At 30.1% G+C, this 24,126-nt stretch overlaps 1 protein-coding gene across 2 annotated transcripts in view; it reads right to left on the minus strand.

The window, feature by feature from the left end:
- The window catches only part of LOC132944891 (AT-rich binding protein-like), a 70,940-nt gene extending 49,286 nt beyond the window's left edge, over positions 1-21,654 (minus strand). The window contains exons 1-2 of one of the 2 annotated variants that reach the window (XM_061014428.1): positions 21,306-21,654; positions 14,443-14,626 (exon numbers count right to left, since the gene is read on the minus strand). The gene's annotated coding sequence lies outside the window, so the exon portion shown is untranslated. The remainder of the gene's footprint in view (positions 1-14,442; positions 14,627-21,305) is intronic. The other variant, XM_061014427.1, reaches the window with a different exon arrangement.
- Between the last annotated feature and the right edge of the window lie 2,472 nt (positions 21,655-24,126).

A 24,126-nucleotide genomic window follows, 5' to 3' on the forward strand; every position in this document is an offset into this window, starting at 1 on the left:
CTATTAAACGTACATATTTAAACATTTTCCGCACTTTAAAATGTTACAACTTTTGCTGCCCTAGGAAACTTGTCCCATTGCCCCCCCCCCACCCTCTTGGCACGGCTCTTAGGGCCGTAACGCAATAGTATCATATAATTATTTTTATTTGGCATGATATGTACAATTGCACATTATATATTTAACTATACGCATAAATAATACAATATAAATAACATATTTTTAAGAGTTATGCGCACTCTACGACTGATGGGCCGAGTCCGGGAAAGAGATAGAGATTTGATATGGTAATATTATCATTATAATAATACTACGATAGTTAATTATTTACTTCCACGTCGACAGGCACGTCGTTAAGCGGGAGGGTCCTTAGGGGATCTGGCCCAATCAGTGGCCCCGAACTGGCCCCCTTGATTTTTATTTTTAAATATTATGGTGTTTAATTATCCAAAACCGACTAAATCCTGAACGTATATTATATGGTACTCCATATAGTTAACGAGCGTATAACAAAAATTGAGTTCCGAAATTCTATTTTATAAATATTCCGAAAATTTTTTCAAAAATAATTATTTGATTGAAAACTAGGAATTCCAAATACGGGTATCGAACGCACATTTGCTAAACACAACTACAGACAATACCATATTATAATAGTGAACCAATCTAATAAAATAAACAAGCCTAACAAAATAATATGTCCCAATATTATATTATTCTCTATCGAGTTTGAGTATTGATCACGCAGCGTGCTAACGTCGCAGTATAGTTCATATTGTTCACAAGTCACAAGTGTAAGAACCAATAAATAATGAAGAGAACTTTAATAAGTTATTTTAATAACCCAAAAAACTTAAGAACCAAGAAAGGTAAGTACAATAATTATACATACTTTCGATAAGTTTTATCTACCCAAGTCTTATTTACCTACATCTTATATTTACTAATTATTGTAGTTATTTCTTCATCAGTTAATAATATATTAATGTAATATTGGATTATTCTAGCATCAGATAGGTAGGTAGTAGGTAGTTATTAATCTGTATTAATTAATAGATGAATATTAGCCATTAGGTACTACATATTTTAAATTTTTAAGACATTTTATACTATAATATTGTTGATAAAGTTAAGTACCTATTTTATTTATTTTTATTATTAAAATGACAATTATTTAATATTGTTTTAGTGCATTATAATTTGCACACTATTAATCGCAACACTATCTATACTATCTAACTATCTGTATAAAGTATAATAATATAATATATTATATTATAATATCGGAAGGACGGAGGTATTAATGTATATATTTCTGGACTTTTGGTATTTGGTCACTACATTATTTTCATAAATTGTTTTAATTAATAAATGATTTTATTCGTGGCATTTTGATTTACCTAATTGATAATATCATAATTAATTTTTCATACGCTAATAAGTAGGTACCTAATTAAGTATAATGTTTTTTAAAAATGTAATAATTATAAAAATAATAATAATAATAAACCACAAACCAATGGTCTACAAAGCTTTAACATTAATAAATAAAAAAAACTGTACATTCTATACTATAGTGCGTAAATGTTCATTTTAAACACCGGAAAATGTTATTTAAAAACAACCACATAAGTTTGGTCGGGTAAAAGTGCGATCTCGATTGAATTGATATGTTTACATGGAGACCACTGCCCACGCAACAGTTCGATTTCAATGTGTACAACACGTTATATGTTTATAAGTACTCTTTTCTTTGCCTCCGCAGCGGAAATATTTACAGTCGAGACATTTATTTCTGTTTTTTTTTCTTATTATTATTATATAATATGCTCATATAGTATTGTTTTTTCCTAGGTAGGTACATATTATAGTTTTCACCAATGTTGTTATTACGCGGTCGTGAAAATTCGACTTGTCTTCGTCCGTTATTTATGAACTGAATATTATTACAAAAATATTTCTACGGGCGCACATCGGATCCCTGTGGACCCACACAGGCTTGGGTATGTACTCGTAATACGAGCGTACGTGCGTGTATAATAATAATAATAATAATAATAATAATATGATGGGTGTATGGGAGTCAAATAATTGAATTCGCGACAAATTTAATATTATCTTTTGCGATATTTTCAAAAATTGGTAAATATCGATAATTTCAATGTACGCACGTCACGACACAATGTTCACACGCGAAATGTTGTGTGTCGTTCGGGAAAATATAAAATATGAGTTCGTATATTATACTAAAATTACTTAATAACTATTATTATTATAATTTGTAGGCATAATACAATATTAATATACAACTATAACACTGGCATGTATGGGCGTTACGACTTACGACGTATATAGGTGTCGTATATAATAGTATTGGAGGTAGTTTTTTAATAGTATTATTATATACTTGGTAAAATTAGACTAAATCACTATCGAGTCTTATGGCAACACAATTTTTCTTGTGCAGTCCGACGACACGTAATAACAACAATTATTATTATACAGTAGTCGCCACTTATTATTATTTGAACTCGCGGTTAATTGACTCGTATACATTCGCCTTTTGAATAAGCAGGTTCTGATTTACTTACATGTATCTTGCCACATAGCAGACAATATTTTTCTATTAGACTATGCGCTACAATGATTAATGGGGTCAGTGAGTATTTTGAAGGGCGTATTCTCACATATTTTTTTAATCCATTTTCCCGATTTTGTCGATTAATACTATATTTTCCTCGACTCATCGCGTCAGAAAACATAAACGTCTTTGAAAGTATTTTTGTTTACGTAATTTGAAGCCATAGCACTCATACCAAATATAGTATTTTTAAAAAAATTTTTATTATCAATGTCCGCGGTTTTTTCCTTTATGAATGATGAATAATAATAATAATAATGAACATAGGTGTATATTAAGAAATACGTAATAGGTAATCAATATATTATGTATAAGTAAATAGCTAGATTTAATTGTTGTATCACAATCAAATGACGTATATCTTTTAATTCTTGGACCTATCACCTTATCTACTCGTCCGGTTAATGAACTCAAGTGCTCTGGTCCCAAAGTCCAGGCAGCGACTACTGTCATATTATTTTAATGTGGTGGGCCGCTATATATTATGAATGTTATTAATTATTGTGAATTATGATATAGGTATCATATTATAAGGTACGCAGTGGCATGTTTAATAAAATACTATAACAAAACCAAACACGCCGCAGATAGAATATGATAGGAAAACATTAAAACAATAAACTATTTTTATATTAAGATCTCAACACAATGCGGTATTATGCTTACGCCGTATAATAATATAATAGAATATTATTATTTGTGGATAGCGCCCCCACAGACATTGTATAGGTACCTAATTGTTTACAACACGAATTCATCGTGACACATATTATTATTATAATTTAATAATATATTAATCGTCGTGATAGTGACGACAATGCGCTGCTTTCAATTTAAACTAATCGCGAGAATTCATTATACCTACACCTATGTACGTACTCGATACATATATAATATAATATATGACTATATATTATATTGTAAATATACGTTCGGACAAAAGAACGTAGCGTGTGTGTAATAATGTACGTGTACTCGTCCGGTATGGTGGTGAAGGGGGAAATGGGGAGGGGGCGCGGTGTCCAAATGAACTTTAACCCGACTATATAATGTTCAGTATATAATATATAGGTATGTAGTATTTTCCAGTGTGGTTTTGTTCGGTTAAAAAAATAATGAAGTTTAAATTTATGGTAACTGGGTTACACGCGGTTATACACGTGTACGTAGATAATATGTATATTGTATATAATATATATATATAGGTTTGTGTGTGAATGCGTATAATATAATATTATATATATATATATTATATTGTATACATTATATAGAAAACACGGAGCGGCCGAGTTAAATTTATGGTTATTCGGCGTTTTGGCGTGCACCGAACGCGTGAGTGTGGTATGTACCTATATATACCATAAACTATATACCTACAGCTCCGTGAACTGTTACAATATGATTGCGAACAATGTTATTTTTTTACGGTTTTTGTCTCTATCCGCGAGCTTATAACTTTTATTAATATATTATACAAAGTACTATATTATATATAGGTACCTACGTATAGTTGCCGCCGCCGCAGGGTCGTTTTATAAACCACGGCTGTTGCAACTACAATGTTGCTGTGTGTTGCAGTCTTATGTTGGGCGTGACGATTGCGGACCACCTTACCTACCTAACCTGGATAACTATATATAATTTCAACGTATTTCGACTCGATTCTTAGGTATCGACAAACGTGCCGCGGTCTCTAAATATACTGTATGTAACCTATCGTACTCCGACTTTCGGCTTTTGGAAAAAAATTACAATTTTTTAAGTTTTTTAACTCTTGTGAATGAACGTCCATTTTTAATTTAATTTTCTGAAGCAGAGTAACATTATTTGGAGTATTTCGATCTATAAAAATCAAATTTCGAACAAGTAGGTAGTTTATTAACTATAGGTATTTAAAGTTTAGGTGATCGGAGTAATGGAACAATATTTTTCGTGGTAAATTCTGTACCACTCCATTCATAGAATGCCCATCAACACTTTAAATACTTATAAATCATACGCTACTCGTCCAAAATTCGAATTTTGTTTATCGAATTAAAAATGCATATTATCATCGGAAGAATAAAAATTTAAAAAACAAAATGTAATAATTTTATTTAGAAAAATATTTTTTAAGGACTTAATAGATTACCTTTATTGAAAACGGTCAAGTAGTTTTTGAGTCTATACTCAGTAAAGAACGATGAATGAAACATACATTTTTATATAAGTGTACAGATTTTTATCACTATTGCCTATTGAATTTGGGGGACAGAGTTCCCCTAAATTTGGGTCCAATGTCGATGTCATGGTTTTCTTTCGCTGGTCCGTCGTCGACTGTAGTGATCTCAAAAGAAACGGTGTGACTGTACGTCTCCTCCACTAATATAGTAATATGGTACATATAGGTTTATGTCGACGTCGTCGTATGCGAAATGAAAATATATTATAATATTAAAGGTGAAACGCCGTCGTCGCCACCTTTTGTATTTTCCGTAAATATTTTACGCTTTGTAAACAAATCTAATTTAAAACGTAATATTTTTCAAAATGCATACTATATACTTCGCAGATATTTGTTCTGTTGCGGGAGCACGCATATAACGACAATATAATCCCCCGACGCGATTCGAGAACATTTATTTTTATTTTTCTTCTTCGTCTCAAGTGCACAACAATTTTTCCGAAGTCTGATCGAAAGGAATATTTAATAATATTATGCACTCGAGTTGGAATATTAATTTGAATTCATTAAAGTTTTTCAATATATACCTGCCGCTAAATACATATTAGTCATGTTACCTATATAACGCTCGAGTATAAACATAAATATTATATATATAGGTATAAGGTTTTTAATACACTTCTAAACATTCCATCGGCACCGAAAAAATAATATCCACGACGGTTTTTTTAAAATTATGTACTGCGTTCGTACACCATAAAATATTAATATGCATACAGAGTGATTCCCCAAGCTCCGTTTTTCAGTTATCCTAAATCTAATTTTTGGAATTTTCAAATACACTTAAACACTATATTTTTAAATTCTTGAGATTTTTTGTACTAAATAATTTACATTAAAGGGGGGGGGGGGGGTCTCATTAAAAAAAAACAGAAGTTTGTATCGTCACAGAGCACAGTAGAAAAAAGTTATAAATAGGTACAAAACAATTCAAGAATTTTAAAATATAATAGTCTAAGTATGTTTAAAAATTCTTAATCAGAATCAAAATGAATTCATTATGAAATGAAAAAAGCGAGTGAGAGCGGGTGTCGTTCTGCTGTACATGCGTGCATGCTTGGGGTGAACCACCCTGTTTATAGGTACCGATTTTAAACGTTTCTCATATTATATAACTACATTTAGATCCGCAGACTTTTCAAACTATATACCTACTATACTCAGTTTCGCGATTATCGTGTCCCGCAGTCGGATTACTCCGTCATCGATAATGTTCGAGTTGGTTTTCATGCGACCAGGCAATAATAATAGGCTATTTAGCCGCGTTAAATGCAAAACGTCTCGACAATCGCGTGTCTTGAGCGTATTATAATACGACCGCTACACTTTTCACTGACAGCACGAGTTCACTATGACATGCCATTTAAGTGATGTAGGTACAAAAAGATTCGCCAAGCACGTTACCCTCAAAATCTGATTTTCGGAATTTTTAAATATCATACCCGATAGTCTTAATGACCATATTATATTCGAAAACTCGAGGGAAATTTTTTCGTATGCAATTCAAGGAGGGTTTTGTGGCGACAAAATTCTGTTTGTCTGCAAAACCATCCTTGTGAGTTTTTTAATTGTTATGACGTGTCTACATAAAAACTCAAACGAGTGGTTTCCAAGTTATTAAACATTATTGTGTAATAAGGATTTTTAAAATATAATATTATTATAATATAATTACCTCTATAATACGGCTATACACGACGGAAATATCCGGAATGAAGTGAGAGACGTGTGATCTATATCGAATATTCGAATGGCTTTCAATAGCTTGATAATGATGATGACGATGATAATATTATTATTGTTGTAAAAGCAAATTTCAATATTATCGTAATATATTACTCGCTACCCATTCAAATATTTGATATAACTTTTAAAATAAACCACATACCCATCAAATCATAAAAAACGAAAATTCGCACGCATTATAATACGATTCTATCGGTCGGAAAATTGTTGTTGTTTGAACTGTTGACCTACGGACTACGGCATGGAAAATCCAATTGTTTTTGTTGTTTATGTACATTCGACATCATGATAATATTACATATTCGTTTATCGTCCGGGACACAGGCAGGGACAATTTTGTCTTTTGCCAAAAAAATGCATTTTTGTTCAGCGTCATAATAGATATTTGGATTTACGGTGTCAAAACCACAATAAACAATTTAAAATGCACACCTATAATACATATTATTTCCATATTATATTCTAGGGTTCGATATACGATTTATTTTTAAACGCGACAATGCCACATCGTGTTCAGTTTACCGAATTATTTTAATCAATTATTATATGTCGATTTGATTAACGAGGTAATACCTATACGTGATATTATTTTGTCTATAGGTACTAAAACTAAAATAATATAAATTATGATTGAATGGATCGCGTGTCGTAGATTCGTCATTACCCCCTCGCGTATTATAATCCGGGACAGTCCAAAATAAATGAAACTCAAGGACGGATATTTTTCACAAAGCTGTAAAACCGAACGACATAACAATTTTAATTGGTTTTCCGTTGTTGTATGTAATCACTTTAATCAGTCGATTTAGAATGAAATGCGTACCTATACGGCGTATACTCATAACTTGGAGTGTGTATGAATATTCTCGATTAAATTGAAAATTCTATCGGTTACGTGTTCGAGCGGCACACATTTCCATTGCGTCGTTAACCGATTTGATCAGGAGCTTTACCATTGCACCGTTTGCTTACTGCGTTTATATAAAATCGAATATTGTTAATAACATTTACCACGGTGCAAGCCGCAGGGTAACGGGGATCGTTAAAAATATCTCCAATTTGAAAATATGTGTTCAATAATAAAATAGTATAATAAATAATATTATAGTTTCAAAATATTATTATATTATTTAATATTTTTAATTAGCCTTTCAAAAATATTACCATTATTATATTATTATACAGTCGCATATTATTTATTAATTTATACGATTAATTAATTATCGTTTTGTACTCCGCGAGCGGAGCGAAATTTACGGTGCACGCTCGCACGTCGTTCGTTTATTATACGACGAAATCCTTAAATCGTTTCCGGAATCAAACCGAGCTCATTTGTGTCCTGCGACAGAGCGGTTATTTGTAGTGAATGTTGAAATGGGTCTATATATACATGAATGTATTGTATAGACGCAAAAGACTCTATACATCGTTATTCATTCGCCGCGCGGCTGTCCGACTTACAGGAGACACCCACACCCGCCCCGGTGGCCCACCCAAACCCGGGATCGGCACTTTTTGATATTGGCACGGTTTCGAAATAAATATTTATATTATTATTATACGCAAACAACTATACTGTACACAATACGAGACCAAAATAATGGAAAATAAATCGTGTTGCACTCGGTTATTTAAATAACGATTCTGCAGTGCGCGATCGCGTGAATTCCACAGTGGTGTATTTCAGGGGGTGGTTGGTAGGGGGGAGCAAAGTGGAATTTGCCCCTCCCCCCACCAACCAAGAGATTTTTATTTAAATTACTCTATCGCAAGTGCTATTAAATATATTCAGAACAACTCGTGCTACAAAGACCCGTCGCCATAATATAACACACACAATATAATAAAAATATACATTTTTTTTCAACTTAAATTTTTTTTTTTACACTTTTTATAAGATAATGTTTATACAATAATTATTAAATATTAATCATTAAATATTAGTGTTGTACGATGGGCGTTGGGTCGATTGTGGGTGTAACTTTTCTTTTTAAATATCAATTAATTTATAAATACCACAGTCGGTCCCAACAATTGTGTTATTCAATCGATGATAAAAACATTAATTTTTTTATACACAGGTAATTATGGATATAATTTCAAACTTGTATTTTTGTTTGATATTAGTATCGTCAGAATATTATCTTCATCTCCAATTATAATTTTTTTATTCAATGCCATTCAAATAAGACAGCTTAAACAAAATATTATGTACAATGTATACATTACATTACGTCATTATTCTACAAACTTTGATAATATATTTTTGAATAAATTTCCATCGAAGGCACTCCGACGTGGGTAGCACTATGATATAATTTAATAAAATTGAACTTAGCGATGTGTTGGAATTTTTCTTTTTGGTGACTCGTGGGTATTTAAATAGTGTAATTATTTATTGTTTCCAGTTATTTATTAAGTTAGGTACAAACATACAATAACTATGTATTTTGACTAAATATTGCTGTACATTTTTTTTTATTATTATTATATAATGTATCCTACATTTGAGATATTATAAAGGTAGGTACTGCAGTACTAGATTAATCAACAAAGAAATTAATTATTACATTATTTTAATTTTTTGTGGTATATAGATTAGAAATATTGAGGCACTCGTTAATTGTTGGTGGAAAGTGTTTGTTCTCGTTCTTGCTGGGAATTTCGGCATTCATCTGAAATGCAGTTATAGTAACAGTACATTTATTAGCAGGTGCTATTTGTATTATCATTGATCAATGGTATTATAAACATATTGATATAATTATTAATTGTTGACAGAGTAGTGATTCTAAAATTGCAATAATATTTTCCAGATACATGGAATGTATTATGTGTATGTGACTTTATGCCGAATTATTATACGATACTCAAACGAATATAACATGCCACCAGAAAGAGTCAATTTGTTTGCATATTATTCAAGGACATCGAGGTGGTCAGTCGGACAAATATCCACACAGGTACACTATTTTGTTTCTTATGCACATAATATTAATGCGTTTGGAGTAGTTATTTACCCCTTCCGGCCGTGCGTTGTGAGTAACATTAAGACATTAATTATTGAACGTGAAACGTTTTAAATTGCAGTCTAAGTGTGTTACACTATTGCTATTTGCTAAAAATGATCTAATTTCTGTTATAAGACTTATAGATTCAAACAATAACATTTTAAACAAAATTTAGCACCCCCCCCCCCCCCCGAAATGTCTACTCAAATACACCGCCTAAGGCCATTTACTCCATGTACACCATGTACACCATGTAAACCGCCAAAGTTTCGTATTTTTTTCCCGCGCTCATTTTGGCAACTAAATTTGAAAAATACCAGTCACATTAAGATTTGGATTGTACCGTTACACTATTACTCACAGTAATAAAGTGCTTGGTATAATATCACAGTATTGGTTATTTATGTACTATTCATAATAGTAAACGCAAGTAATAGGTATGTATAATATGTCTTTTGCATCGCAGTTCGCTCGCATAATCCAAAATACTTTATGTGCCTATAACCTACTATAACAAACATTTTTCCGAAGTTAGATAGAAAAGAATATTTAATAATATAATGCACTCAAGAGTCAAGTTGGAACTAATTTGAAATCGTTAAAGTTTTTCGATATATACCTGCTGATAAATATTATATATTATATATATAAATACAAAGTTTACGGTTTTTAATCCTGGACGAAGAAAATCTCCTAACTTGGCCGGTTTATATATTCAGTATTCCACTTTCAGTGTTACAAACTTTTATAACATTATTTTGAACATTTTTTTATTATTATTGTTTGCAGTTGGTGATAAATATAAAATAAAATGTTTGAGTTTTCAATATTTCCACGTTTGTATTTTTTTCATACAATTTAAGCGGTAATTGTCAAGCATAAATATTATTATTATTATTATTATTATTATTATTATACTAAAATGATTTTACTATATTATATTAACTTTAAACTGTAGGTTCGAGCCTTGAATTGTTGAGTATTATTACGCGTATCGTTACAATTAAAAAGAAACTCGATATTTTAAAATGAATAGTGGAATAGTGACCCTGTACAATGTACATACAATATGAGTGTATAATGTATAAAGAGTAATTCACCAAGAATACGCCCACCTCATTTTTTCTTTCAACAATAAATTTATTCAAATTCTGAATTTTGGAATTTTTAAATTTTCATACCCTATTGATACTCAAAGAGTTTGTATTAGTGTACTCAGATTTGTATTACGCGGTTTAAGGAGTATATCTACAGTGTGATATAAAGTACCTACTTTTTTCAAATAAGAACCACCCTTTTTATTGTAAACCGTTCTGAAAAATTATATTTCTCGTGTCTTATTAATCTTAATTCGTATTTGGAACGAGTATTTCCTGAGTTATCTTCCATTAATTAGTATACAGAGGAGTCCGCGGTAATAATGTTTAGAATATATGTGGGGGGGGGGACTAACATGATAATTTGAAAACCATAGCAATTGATATTATATTTTTTTAAACTTTTACTATTTGTAAAACATGTCCGAGTAAGTATGTACTATGTAGACATGTAGTACCTACCTAATAATAAGTATACCTACACTAGACTAAAATATATTTTTCAAAAACCAGAATTTTAATAAATCCATTATGAAAGGGAGAGATATATGTGTGTGAACAATGAGCGTACTTATAGTGAATCATCCTGTTTATTATAAAATACGCACATCACATTATTATTATTTCCAGGACCCTGCGAGGGGAGGTGTGTTATCGATATTGCTACTGCGCTTTGGAATAATGCAATATTTTAATTACAGCGTACAATTATTGTTCCAAATCTGTATGTCTAGTGTACTGGGTATATAATAATATATTTGTAAAACATATCATATTAATAATAAACAATAATATTATTATTATTGTACGAGTACAAAACAAATGTCGTCCTATACAAATTATGTGATCCGTTAAATATAGTCGGGTACCATTGCGAAAATTCCCGGTAAAAAACCATTTTGAATTAATACCCTCGAGGTAATAAACAAACAAACGTATATGTTTTTCGTAAGTAAAACGTTTTTTATATTATTTTATAATACGATTTAAACGGGAGGCTATTGCTGTGCAGTGTTCAACATAACAAGTTGCATCGAGACCGCATTGCATCAGTGAATGTTGTTATAACATTATATTGACGAGAATGATGATCATCGCTGAAAAGCTTTGTGTGCAAGGTTTATGGGTCAATAGGTTTTATTTGTATATATACATGTACAATTCGATTAAAAAATATAATACAACACGTCTTTATTATTGTATAGGACTTAACTGCATTTTGGTTGATAAATGCCATATTATTTAATTATCATTATTATTATGAGCGGCATAATATTATATTATGTAGTTTGTACCTATAAGCTATAGGTGGTGAATGCTTTCTATTAGTATAAAATAATAATGGTATATTGCGATCAGTATGAATAACGAATATTTTCGTTGTTTTGTAAATTTTTGACTTTCATATTATTATACAATATTGAAATATATTATAATATTTTAAACTCTGTCGATATAATAGTAAACTGCAGCCGTTATTCACGGTGAAACAGTCACGAATTCGATCAGTGATTTCTGACGTTTTATTACAACTACTCAAAAAGTAATTATCGCGCGAGGGCGTGCAATTATAATTTTATAAGCTTATTATTATTATTATTATGTTGAAATTACTACTTTAGTTTTAATTGGAATTTGCTTGAGTCACAATATATTATTATATAGGTATAGATTAACGTTTTCTGAAAGATACAGCAGTTGAGCAGTATTTCTTCATTCTTATAGATTTCGTGAAGTTCGAGAAGTTTTTAGCTCAAAATATGATACAATCCGTGAACAACAAGTTTTACTCGGATTCAGTTTTTTTCAACATCGATTTCAAATATTAATAACAACAACACCTTAATATAGACCGTTTGTAGACATTTAAAGTTCACGTTTTTACCAAATTGGGTGCTCACGTAAAATACCGATCTCAAACTTTATCAATTATTTCGACGTAATTCAAAAAATATTATTCGTATGAACTTGAAAATTTTCACCATTACTGTATAGTATTATTATTTCAATATTTTCTATACACAATGAAGTTTTTAAAACACTCTAATCTACATTTTTATTTTTAAACTAATTTTAAGATATTTATTCCACAAACCTATCACTCCGTTCTGCATTACGTCGATTTTGATTTTTAATAATTAATAACGAAATAATAATAAAACATTATAACAATAATTGTATTAAAAAATGTAGTTTGTGAGAAAAAATTAGTTCAATCTCCGCCGTGTATTGTTTATTTGTAAGTTACTAAGGTGTGTTTAGTTTCCTATTGGAAAATAAATTTTCATTAGGTACTAGGTAGTAACATATTAAATTCATTTTAATTATCAAGATATCTTATATATGAAATAGATGCTTACAGTCTTTGTTTAAGTCGTTTATTTCAACACATTCATTTAAATCGCAATGTCTATACATACACGAAACATATAGGTATACTATATACAGTATACTGCAGATAGGACTTTCCCCGTTTTATAATACTATTGATTATATAATAAATTAAGAATTTTTGTCATGTAGATTGTGGATGTGCTCCATCTTCGACAATTGTATATTGTGTAAGTACTTTTCGGATTTCGTTGCCTCGCCAAATAAAATTCAGATCGGCACCACGAACAACAGGTGTAATGCACCCGCCCAAGCAGCAATACGTTGAAGCAATAAAAATTTCCCGAGATAGAATTTTCCCGAGCTTTATTGTGAACGTGTACGTATACCTGTAAGACGTAACGCCAGACTGTAAAGGTGACATCATAGCAGTAACAGTGCACACGACACAAACCGTAATTTCCGGAAAACCTATCATTTTTAAAATTAGAGTAATTTTATTAACGCGATGAAGTGATAGTTCAGTGATAGATTATTAATGGACTAAATCCGGTCTAACATGTGCCTTTAGTAGGATTGGATTCTATTATCTGGCATATGAAAATATATTACATAGTAACACTAATAGGTACCCATCGCTTACTAAAGGTGGGTTTCCACTACATACGTTCACGTGTACGTGCATTTATTGACTGTAACATATTAGCTATACCTCATATTATATTCTTATGTTATCAATATACAGCCGTGAACACGGAATTGTTAAATTAGATCCAACAACACGGTATCGTGGTTAATCGTGTGGTAAGAACGTATAAATACTCTGGTATACCAAAAGCTTACCAGTTATACCAACCAGCCTCAGAAAATTAAATTTATACACGTACACGTAAACATATTATTATGTAGCGTAAAATTGCTTTTTAGAAATCACAGTTCAACACGTTCACGGTGGTGTGAGAACTGAGAAGTCACCTTAGCTCTTAAGATGTATATAAATGCAGCTAACCACGCGGACTTGATTTTTACTAGAAAATTCGTGCTTATAAATTATAATACATACAAACCTAATTCCACCCTGTCTCAGGCCATCGGGCATACAGGCCACTCTCGAATATAGGTGAATAAATAAATGATTATACCTAATATAGGCACATTATGTATTCATGTATAAATGTTATAATTAAAATCTTCTTAATAATTAATTATTATCGCAATGGTTTAGTTACAAGGCAATGATCTAAACACAGGGACATATTTAGGGGTGCGCAACAGGGGATTGTTTTGAGGTGATGCCTATTTAAAAAAAACTCTCATTGTTTCAATTCTCTCATAACTCCATTCAATAATTGCCTACAATAAATATTATATTTTTATAATTTTATATTTTACTAGCTGAACCCGTGCACTTCGTTGCCAGTAAATGAAAATTGTGATTGACCAACTCCTTTTGGGTGCAACTAAACCTCTCTGGTAGGTCAGGTAAGGATCTCGGACAATGTGCGACAGTATCTCATGTAGGCGATGTGCGAAAATTTGATTTGATGCATGCGTGCACCTGATCTGCCCGATTAACCTATGGCAACAAAGTATAATAAATACTATTAATACTATTAATACTATAATAAATACTATAATTCTACTAATATAAAATAGGCTAGGTATCATAAATGCCTTAGCTGTTTAAAAAAAATATAAACACCGAAAGTGATCTAACCTTTATTATAAATGATGATAGTTTAATTAAACAATTTTCTTTACAGTAACGATCTTGGAGTAAAAATATAATTTATTTTATGACCATATTTAATTTTATTATGAATATTATTTTTATACCGTTTCCCCTGGGAGGTAAATTCCTAATATTACTACGCTGTCTGTATGTAACGGAAACGGTGAACTGAAGGCGCGTTAAATATTTAAAAACACTGCACGGGGACGCTTCGAGATTGCAACGTTTGCGCTTTTGAATAGGATTGAAACGAATTACTTTACTTACATACTATACCTACACGGTTTAAATTTTGTTTTGAACCACAGACAAGTACAATAATCCAATCAAACGTAGGTAGGTAGGTCCATTATAAACGTTATACGCTAGGTTGTGTGTTTTTTCGGCCATCGACGATTGGGTTGCGCACATTTTTTTCAAGTAATTTTTCTTCCACGTGCGTTTCATCAATTTTATCTCGCACAAAACTAAATATCTAACTCCTCCGTATATTTATAACCACGTGTACATTATTATATACGTATCTGCGTAACGTCTACGCATATATAGGATATTTTTGTAATATATGCGTTGTGAGCTATACACACCCGTAGCGGTTATAACTTATAACCCGTCAAGTTTTAATACGATTTAAATATTTACTTGTATAATACACATACGTATAAACTATATACAGGGTGATTCATCAAACATGTTACTCACCACCATTTTTCCTTTAACACGTACATTTATTGAAACACTGATTTTAGAAATCTTTAATTACACCATATTATGAAGAATAATATGTGCACAGGTGCCTCTATATTATTATTTAATATTTATTGTGAAACGTTTACTGGGTCGCGTTAACGACGAATATGATATATTATTATTACGCAGGTGAAGATATAATATAATATGCACCCCTCTACACCCCCGAAATTACACTTATGAATAATAAACTGTAATATGTCTAATACATTCATGTTATGTAATAATATTATAACTTCGTCCTGTGGCGACCTATTGTGTTATTGCAATATTTTTAAATTGCGTGATTGCATATACATTATAATATTATACATTGTATAATGATATATGGGTGGCACGTCTGTTTGTTTTTTATTTATGTACACTATTTTCTGTTTTGTTTTCCGTGGTATATATAATATAATATATACTGCTGCGATCGAGCTGCGTATATGGAAGTAAAAAGTTTTGAGTAATAAGCCGACCTCAATAACATAATATATTAGTTGTTAATGTTAATGTTATATATATTTTATGCTATATTATAATATATTATGTTCGGTCGACATGTTTCGTTTGTATTCTTTAACGAAAGTTAACCGTAAATAACGAAGAAAAGTGCTGTTGTGTAAACGCTTTAAACTCAAACTAATTTATATTTACATTAATTACAGCAGGCTTGCGCCCCACGGGTCACGACGAAAATATTAATATTCAAAATAATAAAACTTTGTAATGTTCGCTGAATCTTAAGAAAATATTATTAGACAATATTATTATATAGATGTATTGATTTTTAAACTAATATTTTGGGCTTAATATTCAAATAAGTAGGTACTTACAAACTATATACCTATTATAACTGGACACAATATATTTTGTACTTTATTCGATTCTTTAATACATCCTTCATAAATAGAAAATAAAAAATTCAGACATAGGTACCACATATATATAGTATTATACCTCCATAAATTATAGATGAATTTGTTGTAGTTCGAATATTCATTTATAATATATCCACGTGACTGATATTATTTTCTTTTTGTTAAATTCTTACAGACCACGTAGGTATACCTATGTGTATATAGATATCGCGTGGTGTCCAAATTCAACATTATAATACCTGCTATATTATTCATAATTTGCCTTTCTGTTTTGATACCTATCTGATAATAAGTTGAAAATTAGTTAGTTTATAAGGTTATAACTTATAAGCTATATTTCATCCAATAAATGTACCAACCTATAGAATTATTGATGCTATAGTAATCATTTAAATGTATTAAATTTGTTTATTAAGTATTCTGTATTTGAATATTATATTTTCTAAAATTATTATTATTATAATAAGTAGTTACCTTTATTATATAAATTATGCCAACGTAATATTAAGATAAAAACATTGTTGGATAAGTGTTCACATGACCCCACAGGTAGGTTATATGTGCATGTTGATTATACTAAAAAATTATACTTAAAGTTACCTAGTTATTTTGACTTATTCATTTCGAAGTGTAGGTATTGAATATAAACTGTCCTACAAATAAGTATTCGGATTCAGGATTGAGTAGTAGTTTTATGTGTTCTAGGAATATAATAATATTACTGATTTTACGTATTGCGTTAAATGTGTGGTCGGTTGTTTTGTATTATTATTTTTAAGTTTTAAGTTTTAACTATAACAACAATCGCTGTTTTATAGAAAAGTTTTTTAATTGGTTTAAAACATAAAGTTCAGAAAATATATTTTCGTTACGAATGAAATAGTTTTTATTAAAAATAATCTTTATCGTATTGTTTTGTGTTATTTGAAGATGCAAAGTTAAAACATTAGAACTACCCCAAGTAATGATCCAGCAATCATATTATCATGTACAACTAACCACAAGTCACAACTAGGAATATAAGCAACAGTGAACTTAAAGTATTTAGCTTTTTTGCTTTTTCGTAATTTAATAGAAGGGATAAATATTATTATGTACGATCAAGATTTGTTTCACTCAACTCCTATTATAATAGTCTCTTATGTTAAAGTGTATTAATAAAATAGGTATTATAATTGCATTTTGTACGTTCTTGAATATTTTAAATTTTGGGCATATTTTTTATATTTTTATATATTAATAATTTACAATTGGTATTTTTCTTTTAACAATCTTCCAATCCCGATAAGCATTTGGGTAGTTTTTTTTTGTTTTTTTTATTGTGTATGTTGATTTCAACCATAATATTTCAATCCAAATTCAGCTAACTATTGAAAAACTCCGATCGAGAATATTACAAAGATAATATTGCTTTGGATTATTATTTTAAAATATGAAACAATAGGTACCTACTTTAAATAATAAAGTTACAGCACTATAAATAAAATCATCAACCACGCAATCCTGATTGTTTATTAAAATATGTTATATATAATAATAATATTAGTAATGTCAAAGCCACGTTTTTACATAATATTTTGAAATTGTTTCAACATCTTGGTCAGTTTTCAATGCAAAATGTATGCAATATGCATATTTAACGGTTTTTACTTTTTATGCATTAAATTCACAGAACTGCTCATTTATAAAACAAAGTTAAATATTAATTTGTATATTCAATTTTTTTAAGGTTGATAATAAAAGAAATAAATGGTAACATTTTTTACAAATTGCATTTTAAAGATTATAGTGAATAATTAAATATTATAATTGTAAATTGTTGTACAGTTGTATTTTAGTATACAATGTATTATACATGTATTATTAATTGCAATCCGTGAAATCTTATAGGGTTGTTATATTATTATACTTTATTAAAATTATATTTTCATACGTTTAAACTAAATGAAACTACAACAAAAACTATAGATAATATCATGATTTACGATTACATTAAAAAAAAAACTGTTAATTACAAGTTACACACATTATGATCATTTATTAGGTATAGCCGTATAGGTAAGGACGTAATAACGGTTTGGCTGCAAATTAATTTTGTTATTAATGAAACCAATTTATTATAAAATTAAAAATATATTATGTAGGTATATTTATATAAATATAAGAAATATAGTAAAATATAGTTTATTTACCTATTTTAATAATGTGTAAAACAGTGTTTTTGATAATTATGTTGCTAGTGCTGTCTTACAAATTACAATATTCCAGCACGGTGTCTTAAGATAAATTAAATGGAACAAAAGAATATTACGATAACAGTAAATAAACGATGTTATACAAAAATGTAAAGACGTAGAATATTAAGTAAGGAAGTAATATTAGTAAATTAAAGTTATACTACCTAGTAAATTAAATTATTTGTGTGGACAACTATTATGTAAAACAACATTTCTTGCAATATTTTGCTGGACTTAAACAAACCACTCGATTTTTCGTGGATTATAAATAAACGTCCTGAAAAACTACCTCTGTACCAAATAATTAAGTAAATAAGACATTTTAAAATTATTTTTGAGTATAGTAATAAACTGCGATGGTCATAATAATCAGGAGGAAAAAAGTATGACTTCTTTTTTTTGTACTTTGTTAGTGTGGACAATAAATTAAACAGAAATGTCTCAATGCAAACTTATCCATTGTGTTTTTTTTTCATACACTTTAATGTTCCTCCTTCGGATACGATGTTCTGTACACTCTACAGTCAGTTATTACATTTTAACAAAATATCAATTTACGGAGCAATGGAGGAAGGAAAATAACCTAGTACTTAAACGGCGACACGTCGTAGGTATATAAGCGTATATATGCAATGTCGATTATTTTGTCAGGTTGGTATTTAAATCAACTAATAATAATAAGTAAACGTAATTTTATTGAAATGATCAATCACCGGTTAGTTAACAATATTTCAATGACCTCATACTGTTTTTCACCGTTTTTTATTTTTATTTGTATTATAGTAATTCGTGTATTTTTCTTGGATACCAATTAAATTACTAATGAATTATGCAAAAATCAATATTCTGCCATTGTATTTATTGTTTATATTAAAATGTAAAAAAATGTATTAGGTCCCAATTTTTACTTATAAAATATCAATGGATATTTTAAAGAGTTTATTCATATATAGTTACGTAAAAAGCAGAAAACAAACGAATAGCTAGTCGTAGTTCGTACAAGTTTGTGAGGTGTACCCTGTTGGTTATAGGCTCTTATAGCTGTAATACCACTTACCTTATATTATTTAAACTGAAAATTGTTGTTCAAATAATAGGTACACCGTAGTACCGTATACACATGATCGGTATTAAACGTTTGTTACTTGATAACTGACGAGAAACGTACAGTAATACCGTGTATACTATGTATACTTATAATATGTAGAAATATCCAGTATGCGAAATCAAAAACAGTGACTGTGATTACAAATAAATACATAATATTATTATATCTTGCCTATAAGTGTAAAAACCAAAACGTATTATCTATATATTATTTAAAATGAATTATCCTTTTATAAGTATATAGGTAGACGTAATGCAATTGCTTTTAATTACATATAATATAAATTATCTGTATAATATCAGTGTCTTGCATTCTAAAAGTTATAAGAACATTTTTTTACAGTTATAAAAATAGTGTTTTTGTTTATAGTTATACATTTTGCACGATTTCTCGATGTCGATCATAGAATGATAGAAGTCCGCTTAGTTATATTTTTCGAAACATTTATGTTTAACATAATATTTTAAGCGTATATTACATTTTGACCGCACACCCCAGAAAAAATGATCGAGTCTCTCTTTTTCCAACTTAACGTGCTAAATAAAATAAGCTTTCAAATTATTATTATTTTTTTAACATAAATGTCCAAAAATGTGCGCACTCATGTCATTTATAGAAATGGAAGATTTTTAAGCGAGATGGAAAGCAAGTATTATAATAATTTATAACGCACTGTTTATAATATATAAAAAAAGGAATACATTTTTCAACGGATGATAACGACTTGTTTCAAGATATGCGCTTCGGTATTCAATATATAATGTTGTAGGAGCCTATCTGAATCATATATTATATATTATGTGTGTTAAGGTCAACGAATCGTTTTATATGATATTGCACGGAAATCTAAAAAATAAATGTCAAATTTGTCGCACATACCTAATGGTTTTGAAAACGAATAGGTATAATTAATAATCTGAAAACCACCCTATTATACGTTATATATAAAATAATTGCGGTTGGAGTTCTATGATGGATTATTTAAATAATATTTTTTGTTCAGTAAAAATATTGTTAAATACCACTTTTACGTTATGAAAATATAAAAATTGTTTTTAGTGTAGCATAGTAACCTGATGACTTGCTTTTAGAAAGATGGTCGACTAAGCCTTCCCCGGTCGCCCCTCCACCGATTTCCAAAAACGGGTAGGTACAAAATAATATCACTGGAAATATTAAACTGGAAAATCTATGTCAACATTATATAATGTATTATATTTAGGTATAAAAGCTAGATTTTTCTTGCATTGTTCGAAATAACGTCCAAGTTCGAGTATCTATTAATTGAATGAACTTTTAACTATTCGAATTTCTCAAAGTTCGAGGTGTTCTCTTTATTCAATAAGTTTGAGAACACATCTTTAGTTTTCACAATTTTCTAATCGTGTCCGTCGTTGTCTGATTATAGTGGGAAAGTTCAAAAAAATTTTGAATAAAAATGGATTTGAGTTCAAGTAGGCACATCGCTCGAATAGTTCGAGAAAAAAAAACAGATTCTGACCCGTCCCTCGTGTTATTATAATATATAACATAATATATACTATAATATAATATATACTTACGAACTGTGCGAAAAGGAAAAACAAACCGTCGGCCGACGGAACACTATAGTATAATTTTATAATCTATTTACGCGTGTCCGAACGTTATCGCGGTAGCCCGGAAGACCGCAACTATAACATCGTAATATAATGATATAGGTATTAATATTATATTACGTTCAGAGGCGTATAATACGTCTCGTAATATTTTACAATTAATTACAATATTATTAATAATAGCAATAAATTGTTATAATCGCTCGGGGCCCTGGTAAACGCGGTGGCGGCGATAACGGCGGAGGCGGCGGGCGATATGAGCGGACGGCCGGGACGCGCGCGACACACTGCAGGCCGTTCGGGCGTGAATCGCGATTCGCGAATGCCGCTGCCCGAAAGCTTTCCGTCGGACCGCCGTCGCCGCCACGCGAGTCTCCGCGCCGAAGCGCGTGAACACCACGGTATATTATTGTACCATCATAAATATGATACAGCAACCGCCCTCTGCCGCCGAATTTGGAAAGGGGTGGTTATTCAACCGTCCTTCGAAATTGTTTATGTTTTTTCGGAATTGAAACGATAATGCGACCATTCGCCCAACGGCTAATATATTCGGCTTTAATATTACGTACCGTCCTTTGCCTATCCAATTAGTGCAAAGAGCGTATCATCGTTTCCTTCTCGTCGAACGTCCCGGTACAATACCGGGATTAACGCAAGGGGTTTCTTCGAGAGTGCCAGGTATCCCAGGCATTAGGGCTATAAATTCGTATATACTGCACCGATAGGTTTGATTTGAAATCAAATATATTAATTTCATGATTTAATCTAGATACTGCAGTCTGCAGACATGTATTATTGTGCCTAGTCCGACTGCGTGTTTTCACGCCATTCATACCGAACTGTATAATATTAATTATTATTTAAAGATATTATATTTTGACTGGAATGCATATAAAATATTATGTACTATATAGTATGCTTGCACCCCCGCCGATAACCTAATCTCATAATCAGAGTTTTAAAAATGTTCTAGTCTTTTATTATAATACCTAAAAATATGCCTGTATCTGAACTGTCTCTGATTACATTCATATAATAATATAATATATATAGTATAATAAATTGCTAATAATAAGTTAAGAGGACGCCATACCCGCATGCCTTGTCACCGTCTTACAAACACATGACATGGCAAATTGTGCGTTCTGAATAATTCATTCTGCCGTCTGAATGTACTATTTGCTATGTTATGCACTTATGCGTTAGTAATACGGAGACAACGTATGCGGATATTCCGTCCTCTTGTAAGGGGATTGCAAACAGACAATTATTTCAACCGAAATGTACCAATCTTTTGTCAATCATATACCGATGGCCCTGATAACGCGATAAGACTTCTGAAAACTGATTTGAATTTTTTAATATGCCTACTTGAAATCTATCAAGTCACTTTTTTCAAATGTTGTTCCTAAACTTGTTTAAATTTCGTTGAAATATTTAAAATTTACGAAAATTTAAATATTGATATTATTCGAAGATAAAATAAAATATCTTAAAATGTGGCCTGATCGATCTCAAGTAATCATATTAACGAATTCAAATCAGTTTTCAGAAGTCTTTTCGCGTTATCAGGTCCGTCGATAGGATTGACATAAAGTACATACAAATTAGCATAAATTGTTAACCGTTCACGCGCGAAACGCCTTGATGATGACTTTTACGTACGCGTGCGATAGCGCTCCGCTATTTTTTTTTCACACAGTCACACACACACTCTAATGATCACTTACTACGCACACATTTACAAGACCCGCATGCATACAATTTGGAAATTGCCTATTTTAAACTCCTTAAAATCTGTCCGTTTGCAATCCCCTAATTGATAATATTTTAATAAACTTATAATTTTATAATATTATGTATCGAATCTTTATGCCAGGTTGCATATTATTATAAATGTATTAATTAAATGGTTCACTAAAATGTAATTGTCCAATCATGTGCCACTAAATCATGTTTAAGGGACCATTTCACTATTGATACCTAATTTAATTTTTGTTAAATGATTGTTCTTGCAGCTTGGCATTAATATGTAATTAAAATTGTCTATCCACAACCTCTTAAGAACTCGCATGAAGTGGTGTGTTCATCTAACTAAAGCACAACTTGACACATTCTACGTTCAGAAAACCAGAATAATCTGTTTTACTTTGTTGTATTTAATATTAGAGCTATTTAAATTTCAAAATAATTATTATTATTTAGGCCCACATAATCTTTTTTTTAATATTTCTGAAAACAAGTCTTGAGAATTTTAGATAATGTAAATTATATTCTTAAATTCTTTAATTCTTTTTTTTTTATTCTTTAATTGCTTACAACTTAAAATGTCGAAAAAATCTTCTGAAGGGTTTCTATATAATCTTTTTACTTTCAAAATTGATAAAAGTTCAAGTTTCTCTAATATTAAAATTTAAAAACAACAGATTAATATGTGGTTCAGGTGACTTTAACAGGTAAACTTTGTCTATCTGAAAACATCACTAAACGCCTTAAATTTTACATATTTCTTTAATTTTAGTTATAGTTAAAAATATTAGATATTTTAGAGCCATTCGTGAGAACTAACAATATTTATTATTATTTTGTAATATTAGATAACGCTTAAAATAATAAAATATAATTTGTTACGACCTTGGTTGTAGCGACAATTATTTTAGTACCTTTGTTTAAATAATTTATAACTGTGTATAATATAATATAATATTACATAATTATTTTGCTGTAGTGTTATTTTGTAATTATTTTACTTTCTTATTTTTTTATTAATGGTAAATAATTA

The sequence above is a fragment of the Metopolophium dirhodum genome, chromosome 5 (genome assembly GCF_019925205.1).
Source record: "Metopolophium dirhodum isolate CAU chromosome 5, ASM1992520v1, whole genome shotgun sequence".
Lineage (NCBI taxonomy): Eukaryota > Metazoa > Arthropoda > Insecta > Hemiptera > Aphididae > Metopolophium > Metopolophium dirhodum.